This window comes from Carassius auratus, unplaced genomic scaffold (genome assembly GCF_003368295.1).
Source record: "Carassius auratus strain Wakin unplaced genomic scaffold, ASM336829v1 scaf_tig00012979, whole genome shotgun sequence".
In the NCBI taxonomy this organism is placed as follows: Eukaryota; Metazoa; Chordata; class Actinopteri; order Cypriniformes; family Cyprinidae; genus Carassius; species Carassius auratus.
The window spans coordinates 41,483-57,039 of record NW_020524353.1 but is presented as its reverse complement, the minus strand read 5'-3'; the positions used below and the strand labels follow the sequence as shown (position 1 = coordinate 57,039).

Sequence of the window (15,557 nt, the reverse complement as noted above, 5' to 3'; positions counted from 1 at the left end):
ACGGTAAAAAAAAAAAATTACCCCAAACACCTCTTCTCAAGTTATTAAAATAGCAAGAAGCAGCACCCTAGACATTATTTGAGGTGCAGAAGCACTGAAAAGGGCAGCTGCCATGTGTCGACACACTCTGTAGCTACTTTTAGAGCAGACACATTGCTTGACAGATTCTTTGTTTCACCAGAGTGGATGAGTGCGCTTTCACAGTTGTGTGAGAAGAGCTAAAAATAAGCTTGAAGGTCGCAGATAAGAGAGAGCTTGCAGTGTGAGTCGATTGTCAGCGTGCTGGAAGAGTGTTAAACAAACAACAAACACAAAGGTGACCCTTGTGCAGCAAAAATATAATCTGATAAAGATTAACTGACTCTGCATTAATTGTTGTGTCCTTACTGCAAAGCACAAAAATTAGAACAGCACTGCAAAATATTCAAAACAAGTTGAGCAGCACACATCAACTTAATATGAAAAGAAAAAAACTGTATTTGATGTGGAGGAAAATGTTTTTGTGGATGTGTGGTAGTAATGCAGGTAATGCATTGAACAAGGCCTGCTGGTGATGTGTTTGGCACTACATGATAACGTGATTCAAGTAAGAGTAAAAAAGGACTGCTGGTCATTCCAATGCAACATTACTCATACAAACTTCTAATGTGATTATTTCAAGTATTGGTGCTTACAGACAAGAGTAGGGCAGATTATGCTCAAATGTGCTGCATGCACAGCCTACATTTACTGGGATGCAGCATTGTTATTGCTTGCAGTTATTAAAGCCATACATTAATGTTTTAAATACATTCGCAAATTGTACATTTCAGAGAAATCAAGTCGATCTGCTATGTGGAGAACATCTGAAAGTAATTAATAACATTTGCCTTGTAAGAGGAAGGCTTATGTACAGTACTGGTAAAATTTCCCTTTTTAAAAATGCAGATGAGAGAACATCAGGAATACACTGTGCAAAATGACCTGTCACAGCCCGTTAATACATCCTTAAAGTTAGTTAATTTGGCAAGAAGCATATGTAAAAGCTTAACTGTGTCAAAGGTTTGGGCTGGTATCTCAAAGACATTCACTGTTTAAATGCAAGGCACTGATTAAGACATTAGTTTTAGATATATTATGCATGTTTAACTTTTATAATGGCACAAAACAGCACAGCCAAGCTGATGAAGAACGTCAAACTATGCAAACTGGAAGCTTATTTCTTAAACAGTCCTGTTTTTGTTAAATTTAAAACCCTGGATGAGTACTAAATTCCCTGAAAAAAATTAAATTCAATTAACAACTACACAAACCCTTTTAATGTAAAACATGCTCAAAACTCCAGATGCTTCCTATAATTCTCACTGAACCCATTCAAAGTAAGCAATTTCATCAAGATCAACTGGATAATCTGTTAGATGTATTGGCTCTTTGTTGTCAAATCGTTCTCCTTTGTAACTTTTCCAGCGTCCGGCTGGTAGATAGATATCCCTTTCTTGCTTGCCCTGTTCCAGTACTGGTGCCACCATCAAGTCGTCTCCTATCAAAAACTGTGAGTCAACTCTATAAGCCGTTTCATCACTGGTGGCGATCCACCATAATGGGCGAATTATGGGGTCTCCAGTGTCCAGTACTTCTCCTGCCAGTTCTATGACCCTGGGAGCCACTAGTGTCTCATGTAGTTCTGTGAACCGCTGAGCGATAGCCACCACCTCTTCATCATACTCCCATGGAGGAATGGAGAACTGCATGGAAGGCATGAAAGCAGACAGCTCCAGCCACCGAATATAGAGCTCGCGGTCTGGCAGCTTGCCATTTCCATCAGTACGGTTGGGATAGGCATTGCCTCCAATCATGTCTGGCAAGATGAACTGGTAGCCTAGGATACTGATGGTGAGGACGGTTGGAATCAGGGACTTCAGGCCAAGTTCATAGCCCCACACAGAGTCCCGGTCGATTGGACGGAAAAAACAGGAGATATTCTGAGAGCTGTAGCCAGACCGAAGTTCAGCGCGTTCATTGAAAGGAATGGCCATTTCGGTGTACCGGCGAGTGAAGGTGCTTGGGTCGGGGAGGTGGACTCGAGTTCTAAACTGCCACGGCAAGTAGTTGGTCTCGCCTGCATCAAACTTGAAAGGAAGAAACACCATATTTGTGGCGTAAAGAGCGAAGCTGGGACATGAACCAGTTGCGAGCTTCTGAATTGGTAAAATCGAGGATTCCACCAATGCCATTCCACCACTTAACCAAGGCAGGAAGTTGACCTGTAGGCTCCATCACGAACAGCCCTTTCTGTACACATGGCCCGAAATTGGAAGAATCATAATTCACAAAGGGATGTGTCCACAGAGATACAAGGAAGCCATCTGCCTTGAGCTTTTGAAACATGGCAGAAGCATTTGGGAACTTCTGTGTGTCAAACTCAAATTCCCCGTACTGACTGGTGTAACGATCATCAAGTTCTAAGTGGCTACAGTTGAAACCATGTTTGTGTATATTTCTCTGCATAAGTTAAAAGCTTTTCCTGGTTGATGTCAGTCTTATGTAAAGCCCAGGTGGACCATATTGGGTGCCAGAACATTTCTTTGGCAGGCACTTTGTTGGGTTTAGGGAAGTATCGACGAACCATGACCTTGTGGATAGAGGTCACATCTGGGCCCACGCAGACTCTGTAACTAAGCTCAGCGTAGGGAGGCCTTCCAGGTGAAGGTTTGTATGGACTGTCCTGATATCGTGCCTGGAAGTACATGGTTTTCTCTGTATCATTCCAGCCCAGGTGGAAAGGCACACTGTCATTGATCTTAATGGCAGTCGCATTGGATGAAAGCCAGTAGCGCTCAAGGATGCCGCCAAAGTCATGGCGATTGGTGTACACGTCACTGGTGACAAAAGGTTTGGGTGCCTGCTGGCCCGAAATGGCAATAGGCCAATGCTGAACAGCAGTCTCAGCACCACCATACCAGTGCGATTCGTTGTAGGACATGGCGTGCTCCACAGGTCGGTCGGACTCCAACTCTTCCCAACGCACGCGGTAACACATCACCGTTTCCTTTGGCTTTACCGTCATAATGAAGAAGTTCACCTTGCCAGCAAATGAACGTGAGCAGCGAAGGATCACTCCCTCCTTTGAGCAGGAGTCTAAATCAAGCGTGCCAGATCTGAAATCAGCAAGCATACATACGTTTCTTTTAGAATTGTATTCGTGACAAGTTATAAAACAAGAAGAACTTTCATAATTGGAAAAATTATTACTGAATTGAGTTATCAGTGAACAGTAAAAATGATTCACAACTGGTTCTGCTTCAGGACCAAGACTTACAGTGGATAGTCTGTAGTGCTATCGGAACATTTTAGGATCAGAAGAATATTAGGACCATACTGACCTGAAGCCCATCTTCAGGACAATCCCCCCAGCCTGGTTACGGATGAGGAAGCCATCCTTATTCAGATCAAGCAATTCTGTCTTCAGTAGGTCAGCTTTACGTAGCGAGGCAATATAATAGCACCATGCAGTCACTGCTGCTATCACCAGAATCACACCAATAACTCCAGCCCCCACCAGAGGGCGACTGTTCTTGTCTATCTTCTTGATGGGCATGCCATCGGTAATGGTTCCTCCTGCGCCTCCTGGGACTACTTGATACATTCTGAGTCTTAGATTTTGAATTCACAGTTGAAAAGTTGATAAAACTGAAGGCTAAAAGTTTATACAGACTTTAGAAGACATTTAGCAGACAGAGAACAAAACCGAATAACTTGCGAATTTTGTGCAAAATGGAGTCTTGCATCCATTTTTCCTTCTCTCAGTGTAGCATTTTCCTCTTGTTCATTATGAGCCTGAGGGAAAAGGAGTGGCAAAAAGTGTCAATGTAAACGGCTGAAGTCCAAACAAGAATCTACTTGTCATGCAAATGTAGGAATCACGGTACAAATTACAGCATTAAGTATTAAAAAACAAAAAACTTTAGCTTTGATATCGGCGTGAATTGGTCTGCTTGGAGGTAAAGGCACAAACAAAAGCAGTTTATTCATGCTGTCAAGATTTCACACTGTGGCAGTGTGTGAATTGACTGCACCAGAGGACACCACAAGGGCCTCCGGTTCGGCAGTATGCAACGCCACCTACAAAACTTTAAGACTGGATAACTGCCACCAGACACACTTGGTTCAAATGAAAGGCACAGTTAATGTTTTCTACTGAGGAAAGACCTAGAAGAGCTGAACTGCCAGCGCAGAGGCTCTCTCTTTGTGTTTTTTTGAGGGAAATGTACAGCACACTAATAAGGTGCACCAGTGACGTGGTTTTTGGGAAGCATATCATTTTGTCAATAGTTTCTTAAAAAAACACTTAATAAAGAGATTTTAATCAAAACAACCAAATAAACGTTTTGAATCGGAACTTTACATCTGAGAAGTAAAAAAAGGTTGTACTTGTAATGAGGGCTGAGAGATATATACTGTCTAGGATAATGTTGTAATTGTTGTTTTAACGATATGCGATTTGACATTATCAAGTATGTCGCAAAAACTAAACCAGAACACACTCAAAGAGTGCAGAAAACACTACCTGATATATATTAGACTACTGTGCACATGTAAAAGTACAAAAAAATACAAATAAAAACATCAAAACGATTCTTATAAACTTGTAACTACAGGTTAAATGCATTAATGTCCTGCATTAAACAGTCCGTGTTAATGCATCTAAATGCCATTTCAGATAGAGATTCTGTGCCACCTCTGCACTACAAACACACATTTTGTTGATAATGATTTCATTTGATAAGTAACAGACCTACAGTTTCTTAATATTTGAATTTATTGTTTAAATTTTAGAATTTAAAGGATGTTGCATACATTTAATTAGGTTAGAAAAAAATGGCCTTACGGTAAAAATGCCCATAAAAGGTTCAAATCAATTTCAACTTAAAAGTTAATTTCTGTTTCTCCTGCAAACTAACCACCACACATAATATGAAGAATATCAAAAGCTTTGGGAATCAGCTGGTTCTGTCTACAGCAGTCCTAAACCAAAGTACCAGCACAATAATATGCTAAGCAAAATAATCATCTTATTATAGTTTGACAAAATTCTAGAAAATATAGAGATATCATTTTTTGTCATTTTCACACATCTCTAATCGTCAATGTATACTACTTGTCCCACAAAGCACTTGTCCCACAAAAATAAAATATTAAATTATTAACTGTATGTCATTGATAATCAAAATAACGTATTTTTGAAATACTAAACCAAGTTGTTTGAAGGTGTACAAATTGACTCAGTGTCATTTGCAATGCTTTATGGAAGTGGGTGGTCAATTTTATTTCTGTATTTTGACGAATTATATCTGAGTGTAACAGAGAATAACAAAAAAAATGTAGTGCATGGGCCTTGTTCAATCATGTTTTTAAAAATTTTTAAATATACTTGTATTAATTGTTTATAATAAGTTTTAAAATATGCGTTAAAATATAGATAGGGTTCATTTGTTTTGGTACCTACTTTAAAATCGACTAGTACAGCTGTGGCAGCAATGGGAAGAGATAGAAAAAAAGTGAAAGAACAAAACTACTACTAAAAATACAAATAATGCTATAAAGACACAGAATTTAATACATCTATATAAAATTTAATTGAAAATATCCAACAGAAGCATTTTTCATTGTTTTAAATCTCATGGTAGGTCTCTTAAAAAGTGTACACATTGCTATAATATTATATTTGGCATGTGATTCTCTGAAAAGAAACTTCAGTACTTCCCTAAATGAAAGACTTTTTTGCTCAGTAGGTTGAGTTACTGTCTTATGGAGCAACTGACTGAAGAACAAACAGTGACGGACAACAAACATATGTTTAACAAAAAGATACTCTCCCAAGCAAATGAATAAATCTAATACTTAAAAGCCCACCTTAACAAGAAAACCTTTCTGAAGAGATGAAGCAATCATGTATTATCTCACAGCACTCAAGTAAACACAATTTAGCTGATTCGGAACATGTGACTACGAAAAAAAAACTGGTTATTCAGTCTTTGCTACCTTATTTTATTCCTGAGAGGTTCAGGCAATGAAAACATGGACATGTTAATAGAGCTGTATCACCAGGATATACAAGTAAACTTTTCCTAAAATAGCCAAACACTTGATACACAATTAATACTGGCTGACCTCTTTAAAAGGCTTTCATGCTTCTTATTTTAATAACTCGGGACAAATGAGACCTAACACACAGACTATCACATGGGTTAAAGTGTAACACAAGTAACGTTACCGAGATATGTATTAGTCACTAAAATAACATATAGATCTAAAACTCCTTAAATGGACATGTTATCATTGGACGACGACAAATGAAATATCTTTACAAAACAGTTTAGCCTTTTGATCACATGAGAGGAGTTATGAAATAAGACAAGACAAAGCAAATGGTCGATGTATCAGACAAAGTGGGTCTACGGTTAAACATACGTGGGGTATTACCGAGGCTGACAGAAGAAATTCACTATTTAAATGTCTAAACATTTGCAGTTACATGAAATAACATACCAGCTCGAGGATTGTTGGTTTCGTGTCTTGTTGACATGTTCCTCCGACCAATTCAAGACGCTGTACTCCTCGGTGTCTTGTTAGGGGAGGAGTTTATGTGGCGACTCGCTCTTCACACAGACTCTGTGACTCTGGGAAATTGAGTGTTATAGGATGCTCAGCGAAAGAGAGAGTGCTAAAATTGCCGTTTGGGTTTGATTGCCTGTCAGCAGCTAAACATATACAAAATGTCGTGTTGTACGCTTAACAAGTTTGTTTTCTGTGGATCTCAAAAATATACCAGGGTAACCCACCATCCATCCCTTGAATGCTATCACTACTTTAAAACTAAAAAGCTACTTTATGTAAATATGTGGATCATTAAAGAGCGTGGTATAAAATAAATAAATAAATTTTTTCTATATTATTATTATTATCATTATTATTAAATAGGAAATTTTATTTTTAAGTAAATTTGATCAATTTTCTAAATAAATCAAATGGCTTCATAACGCGTTTAAATAATTTTTTTATGACAGTGGTGGCAAAGTTTGCATTTTTTATATATAATATAAAAAAAATATGTTAAAAAAAAATTATATATATCCTATAATGCATGATTTTGAATAGAGTAACTATTTTTACCAGCTGTCAAAATAGATTTGAAATGTATCAACTGATTAGACTGGTTTGAGTTTGGTTAAATAAATTTAATGCAACCTATATACGAATTTAACCTATTTTATTCAAAAGTGTTTTCTACCCCTCATCAGTTAAAATGGGTCACATAGATATTGGGATGTTAATGTAAGTTGTCGTATTTGCATTGTATAAAAACTATAGTTACCATGGTAATGTTTGTAAGACAAAATAATAACAAACATTTAACAGGCACATCATAAACCTTGTTTATTTGTCGTGTGATGCACATTTACATCCAAAAATACATTCTACAGTCAATAAAATGAAGCTGCACCCAAGCATATTTTACAAGGCGGGATCTCTAAACACAAAATTTACCTCAGTAATACACTGTAAAATGACATTATCTAACTGACAACAAAAACAACCAAAAAAAAGTTGTTTTTAGTAGTGCTTTTGATACAATCTCTGAGTGGATGATGTAGTATCCAGCTTTATATTGCTTCACCACATGGAAACAGCTGTGTCCTTCACTGCAAACCAGAACATCTGGATTTAAAAGGGATTATCTCAGACATTCAGATACATTAAGAGCCATGTTTATGCTAAAACACATTTACAGTTTAGCAGAATGGTATGATTTTATTCAATGCAATTTTACTGTTTATCTGAATTATAATAATACATTTTTTTATTTTATTATTATTATTATTATTGTTTGCTTGTTGTCGTTGTCTTTTGTTTTTTGTTTTTGAAATAAAATACCTGCAATCAGTTGTTAATTTTGTGCGTAATCTTGTGTGATGATGGTTAACCTGGTGTTTGAAGGGTTTTAAAGATGGCATGATGTCCATCTGTTGGTTCAATTAAGAGTACAAATAAGAAATGAAATGATCCTAAAAAGTATACGAATTTTGAGAACAAAATCACAGCATGATCTCTTCATAAACTGATAGTGTAGTAGTCAGAAACATACAATAGTAATGTTCAGGTATTCAATGCGTTTGAAGACATTATTGAAGGCATACAGCAGTACTGGATATTCATCTTGTTTATTTAAAAACATAAAATAACGTCATAAAATAATATTTAGGTTAAACTAAAACTAATTATGCAATGCCTATCCAACAGGTAGAACTGCAAAAGCATTACCCTTGTGTGTTTGTGATTGTTACATGAGCAAAGTTGGTTTGTTATGTTTTGGGAAGCCAGGTGGCAGTGTACAAACTGCAGACGAGGACTCAGATGTGTTGAGTCTTCTTGTGATGAGCTCTGCATCAACTGTCCATCTGCTGTTTGTACGTCTTAAGGTCAATACAGAGCAAAAAAACATTGATACGTTGTAGTTATATATGTCCCAATATATACAAGTATAGTTTATATATTTGTCTGGAGCTGGTACTGAGCACTCAAATATATTTTCAACTACACTGATTTGATCAATGACAGTGATATATATATATATATATATATATATTTTTTTTTTTTTTACTCAAACTCAGGTGTAGTGACAAAAATTGTATATGATACCTGGATACTGGACTGATATGTGTCTGAATGGAGGTAGAAAAGAGGTCGGAGGAGAAGTTGTCTGAAAGTGTTTCTGTGGGCCTTATCCTGTCTGCAGCGTTCTTGGAATCAGGAAGTCCTGGGTGGCAAAATGGTTTCAGAAAACCAACCCTAAGTGACACTTAATATCCTCTAACACTGACCTAGCAGAGGTTAGACTGTTTTGCTAGCATAGTGAGAGTCGATCCCAACCTCGATCCCTGTTTAGCGGTTTGGAAACAATGTAACCGGAGCTTCCTGTTCAGGACCCCCACATGTAGGTTGTTTTGCACAATCAAGCGGCTACAATGCTCTCCTGGCTGGTGAATTATTAATGTTTTGTCAGAGCAGTTCAGTTCAAGGTAATTGAAAATGTTGCTTGTTGTTTACAGTGCTTTTCTTACCTCAGTACTTTGATTTAATCCAATTATTTCACTCATACAGCTGTGTCATTCACACATTAGCAGCAAAATAATGGTGAGAGAATACAAACAAAAAAAAAACACCTCACAAAATGCAAACCAAAGAAGTAATGAATGTATATGAAACCCCTAATGCCAAAAGAGACCCATGTATATGTAAAATAAATGACATTTATGGTGATCAACAATTATTGTATTAGTTCAGGAAGCTCTTACTGGTGTTCTGTCAATTTCAGACTTTCCTACCTCCCACTAAAACAGTGGGTAGTACAATTCGACAATGAAAAGTGCATAAATTTATGGTTTATTAATGTATACACCTACCCTTACAGTACTGCAAATACAATAATTATGCGTTATATTCACGGTTGTAGCTAAAAGGGATACAGCTACAGGAAACCAACAAAAAAATGTTTTTCTACCAATTAGATTGTGTTTTTATTAAAGTCTACACCTACCCAAACCCTAAACCCACCCTTACAGTAATCCAGATACATTAAAAGTCATTGTTTAGAATGAGAAAAAGGACGCAATATTGATATGTGCATGCTGGTAGGAAAATCTGATGGGTAGAATAAAATGTCAGGACACCGGCCGTGGATGAGGATTGTTCCATTGATTTGCAGAGGAAGGTCTTAGCCGGGTTGGACCCAAGCCGGGTAAGGACCCAAGCCATGATCAATAATTCAAGCCTTAGATCCTGTGTGTCTTTTGTGGGCCCTGTTCAGTGGGACATGACTGAGGTTAAACGTGATTTCATCAAGTACATGTTCCTGGATGAACATCCTTGTTGATCCTGGAATAACATTCCTATCAACCAATCAGAATTCAGATATCATTTTTCAGGAAATGTCAGTTTCAGGTTTACAATCAGGATTGGGTGCTTCTACACCCTTGTTAATCAGCTATCATTTTCCTCTGATTTTATGAATAAATAATGGGTAAGGTTAGGTTTAGGGGTGGGGATTTAGGGGTGGCAGATTTAGAGCTGCATGGGCAGAATAATTAATATAATTATTTAATACTGATTATAAGAATACAAATTAAAATTAATACGTTTTTAAAAAGAAATTACAAATTTAGTTTTTTAATAAGCATTCCACCACTTTGAATAGAAAAAATTAATTACCATATTAAGTAGTTATGCAGGATGGGACCTGTTTTCTAGGATAGGAGAAAAAAAACAATTTGGAGTTGCTTCAAACTAAATACGAAATAAATGTATAATTTTCATATGTTTATTTAAATCATAATTTACAGTAAAATAGTAATATTGTAAAACATTATTACAATTTAAAATAACTGTTCCGTTTTCAAATATTTTCAAATGTCATTTATTATTGTGATGGCATAGCTAAATTTTCAGCATCATTACTCCATTCTTCAGTGTCACATGATCCTTCAGAAATTATTTTTAATATGCTGATTTGCTGCTCATTTTGAAACGTTGAAAACAGTTGTGCGGTTTAATAATTTTGTGTGAAGTATGATAAATATATCAGGTTTGTCAAATGAATAGAAAGAAGAACAAAAAACTGCATTTCTTTGAATTGGAAAACTTTTGTTTCATCATAAATCTCTTTATTTATCAATTTATTGCAATTTATTGCATCCGTGCTGAATAAAAATATATATAAAAAAGCACAGAACTGCGGAAAGCAAGTCAATATCCCTTTCTCTGTCTATGAATCATGCTACTACAGCCATAAATGTGACATTAAACTCCACAGTAACTATAATATGATACATTAGGGGAATTTGTTAATGCATTTGTAGTAGATACGACATTTTGGATGACAATAATGAATGACTTATCCTGTATAAATGAAAGAAGTTCTTCATTCATCAGAGATAATCAAGAGAGTCATTTAACTGAGCATTTGGCACTTATCCACAGTCACTGTCAGCCACACAAAATATCATCTGTAGCTGTGCCAACAAATATGCCATCAGCAACCTATTATGCACAGGACAGCTTTGAGGTTTCTCGGATAGTTCCACAGGGAAAAACGTTCCATACATACTTCATAACAGGAAATGGGTCTGAAGGGTGGTTTCTGTCAAGTTCTACTTTTTTTAATAATCACTCGCATAGAGAAATAACCTATGGGTGCTGTCAAAATGAGAGTCCAAACAACTGATTTTGTCTCTTTCCCTTCAATGACCAAACATACAGTAAAGTTCCAGAAGGATTTTTGAATGAAAGTCAGCAATTCGAAAAGAGAGAAATTATATTTAATTTAAAAAAAGGAATCAAGGGGAATTATAAAACACAATAAAAAAAAATCAAGACATGAATTCCAAAATTTGTGTTGTAGATGTGCAATGGTTGTCTAATGTTTCTGCTTTAGTCCAGTTTATTGGATTCTTGGCTTTCACATTTGCTTTCAGTTTAGTGTAGACATAGTTCTGCAAACAAAAAGTAATTATTTAAACAAATTAACCAAGCCTCACATTCAAGAAATATGGGATTACAGATTCAGATTATTGATTACTGATTAAATTTCAACCTATGCAGGTATAACATAAGGAAAAAAATTAAAGTCAATAACAAAAAAAAAAAAAAAAAGACATCTAATATGATCTAATAATAACTCTTTCTAAATTAAAATGACTAGGGAGTAAAGTATGTGTCAATAATACATTTTGGCAATAATTTACCCACATGCATGGTCCATATTGTCCTCCAGCCAACGCTTGGTGCCCAGGAAGATATATTTACCACCACCAGTCAGGGAGAATAAAAGGTGGTATCTAAAAGATGTTAATGAAAAATAATGCAAAATAGTGTTCGTGTTCCCAGTTTTTAAATTATTTTCCCAACACAAACATTTGATTTTATAAAATAAAGAAAGAACTAAGGGAGCCTGGCTTCGTGGGTCACTGTAGAGGAGATGAAAGAGTTGAAAACAGCCATGCCATTAGAGTCTGCACCATACGCCAGCCACTAGACACACATGCAATCTCATAATACACACTAAAATAAAAATTAATAAAAAACTAATGTACTTTGAAAAAATAAAATATCAAAAGTATCTTTATTCTTTTGAAAGGCTGTTTGAAAGGCTCAGTCCCCACAGCAAGTGAATGCCAATTGCAACATCCATAAATCATTCGGAATCATGTTTAAAGAGAGTGTGATGTATTATGTGACCAAAAAAGATGAAGCATTTATTAATATATACTGGGGGGAAAAGTGCCTTCAGTGTAGTTGATCTCCCTGTGTATATGTGTGTGGTGACTTACAAGAGCAAGGCCAAATGAGTCATAATGGGCTGTAATTACAATAGTGGGTGGGTTTTCTCCAGCTTCAGGAAGTACTCCCTTGAAATGAAGTAATAAATCGACTTGACTGACAGGTTTAATTATAGCCCAACACTATTATGTTTTCCAGAAAAGGACAGAGTTGCTGTGTGTGGCCAGCCTTCATTCTCACCTCTAAAGTCATGATGGTGGTATGGGTAATAGGCTTGATGGGGGAGTTGTTGTTCACTAATATTTGGAAAGCGGTGGCAGTGAGGATACTACGGAGAACTGAGAAGAAAAAAAAAAGATGGCTTAAAATTTACTGTAAATCTGCTTATATGAATATTTACTTAGTACAGCACTTAGTACACTCAAGAAAACACGTAGGCCTAACATCTTTTAAGGTTTATGTATTCAAATTACATTTATAATTTCCATTTGGATTGCATGTTTTTAATCCAACCAAGATTAAACAAAATTAATAAACTAATGTGATGCATGTTTGTCAGTCATACATGAATGAAACAGGTAAGATTTCTGTCATAGTACTGTAATAGTACTAATAAACAGACTTTTCTTTGTATACACAATGACAAGGTTTATATATTTATTAACTGAAAATTTGAAATTTCATTTTAATTTAATATCACTTGTTCCATATCATATTTAAAAAAATGCTAATTCTAAACCATCTGAATAAATACAAATTTAAAATATTTAAATAAAATCAAATAGATGCAAAGTTAATAATAAACAATGCCTTTTTTAATGCAGAAATCTCTTTCCTGTTTCATTTATGTATTACTGACCATTTATTATTATGTTCAAACAGTGTAATTTAAGTTAAATTAAATTTTTATATCCAATTCAAATACATTACTTTCCATTTGGTGTTTAATTATTAATGGTGCATTTAATTTTATTTGTATAAATTTTATTTTATTTAGCAAGTCATTCACGGGCATCTATGGCAGTTTTTTAATTATTATTTTGTTTAATTTTATTTTGTATTTTGTCTTTAACCAGTCATAATAATACATGCATAATAATAAATTTGAGTGGCTATAGAATTTACAGCTAAAATGTTACATTATTTGACCTTTTTTATGACTGCTGGTACTCTGTAGCATCCCTCTCACCTCTCACTAGTACAGAAGCAGACTTAGTTGCTGCAGCCTGAGTGACTTCTCTCTTCCTCTGGGACCACACACACAGGCATGAGGGTCTCCTTCTGCAGGACCTGAGATTCAGCCACCATAAAGCCCTAGAGACAGTTAAGGAAATTCATTTTCTGACCTTTAGCGAACCAGGTTGGGGAATTGAGAGTTATCTATATAATCTACTTCTGTCATTGATCACAAATAGCTTACAGTTATTTGTACGCTATACATCAAGCGTAATTGTGCATAACTGTAGTAGGTGTTGCTGATTGACCTGCACAATTTCCTCTGGTATTGAAGAAATGTTTTGGGGTAGCAGTCTAAAAGCCGCTGTGTGCATTCTGATTAGTGGCCTCTAGGTGGCGCTCAATTGTGAAATCAGGCAGCTTCATGATCACACAGCAGCGAGTCAGACTTGTATCCACAGCCTTAACAACAATAATAAATTAATTTAAAAAAATACTTTAAACAATTGTATTTCATAAACATTTTTCTAATTCATATTCAGTATATAAATTATATATAATAGTCAAAACTTTTTTTTCTGGTAGCATACATATGCATAAAAATACGCAGGACAAGGGTGGTGCAATTGTAATTTACTGTAATTGTATTTACTGATATGATTCACTACACAGAACAACATTGTTAAATACGGGCATGGAAACGGTTCATGTCTTCACAATCATGTTTATCGACAGAAATGGTGGAAATGAAGGAAAGAAAGTAGAACAAAAAACTAAATGTTAAAAAAATCCTGTATATCAATATATTAAAAACATACCACCGGTAATAAATAACATAACCCATTGTATAGCTTGACTTAAGGCATAGTCTACTTAAGTGAAGTAACAGAAATTGGACAATCTATTAGGCGTTACAGAACAGAGTAATTATCTTGAACCAAAGAAGCAAAGCAGAGGCACAGGGGATGACAGACATCCTCATTCATCACTACACAGATCAGTCAGTCATCTGTAAGTACCATGACAGCTTAGAAATGGCAGGCTTAAGAGAACTTGCCATCCGATGTACATATCTATGTAAGCCTACTGAACAGGCATTTTGTAGGTTTGTGTTACGCTAAGGGCTATATCACTCTGAAACATGGCCAACATTGGAATAAAATAACATTGGCAAATGAAAACATTTGTGTAATGCTCATGCTGGTGTCGAATGCACCGTGATATCACAAAAATACTGAGTTAATGCACCTCTGTATGGCAGTGGAGTATGAAATACTTGCCTGCATATTAATACAACAATAAAATGTAAGCATTTCGGGATATAGGTTTGGGGAGTTTCCATTGTTGCATTTTGTATCTATACGCAATAATACAGTAAAAAGAAAATATGTAACAGCATACTGTTCTGAAGGAGTTTCAAAACGATCCACAATAACCAAAGCAAAAAGCTTGTCAATTCATACATTTAGATCTTTCAAGATTCTTGAAAGTCCCTAATACTCACCAAGAAAGAATTTATACAGTAAAAACAGAAATATTGTGAAATATTATTACAACATAAAATATATATTTTTTTATTGTAATATATTTTAAAAAGTAATTGATTGATGGCAATGATGAAAACTGTGGAAGCTTGTTTCAGCCACACGATTAAAAATAAAACTTGAGACTTTTTATCTCAGAGAAGAAAAGCCAGAACTGAGGGAAATAAATATAAGATTTCAAGAAAAAAAAAATGTCTGAATTATACTATAATTTTTTTATGGCATGGCTGAAACTATACTGATTAAAACATTTTGTGGAAACGATGTTTATTTTTTTCAGGATTGTAATTATGGAAAATGCAAAAGAAAAACAGTGATTTGAAACTGAAATATTTTAACCCCATAAATGTCTTCACTTCCAAATTAATGCTTTAAAAATAGTAAGCTATTGGGAAAGAATTAAAATCCTATGGACCTAAAACTTTTGAACAGTAGTGTAATATATATATATATATATATATATATATATATATATATATATATATATATATATATATATATATATATATATATATATATATA

At 35.2% G+C, this 15,557-nt stretch overlaps 1 long non-coding RNA gene and 1 pseudogene across 1 annotated transcript; both read right to left on the bottom strand.

Moving 5' to 3' along the window:
• Positions 1–768: 768 nt before the first annotated feature.
• LOC113073846 (myogenesis-regulating glycosidase-like) lies at positions 769–6,636 on the bottom strand (annotated as a pseudogene).
• Positions 6,637–11,388: 4,752 nt separating this feature from the next.
• LOC113073843 (uncharacterized) lies at positions 11,389–13,611 on the bottom strand. Its single transcript, XR_003280553.1, has 3 exons — positions 13,505–13,611; positions 11,785–12,653; positions 11,389–11,528 (listed from the first exon to the last, which is right to left on the bottom strand). It is a non-coding gene; the product is annotated as an uncharacterized LOC113073843 (long non-coding RNA).
• Between the last annotated feature and the right edge of the window lie 1,946 nt (positions 13,612–15,557).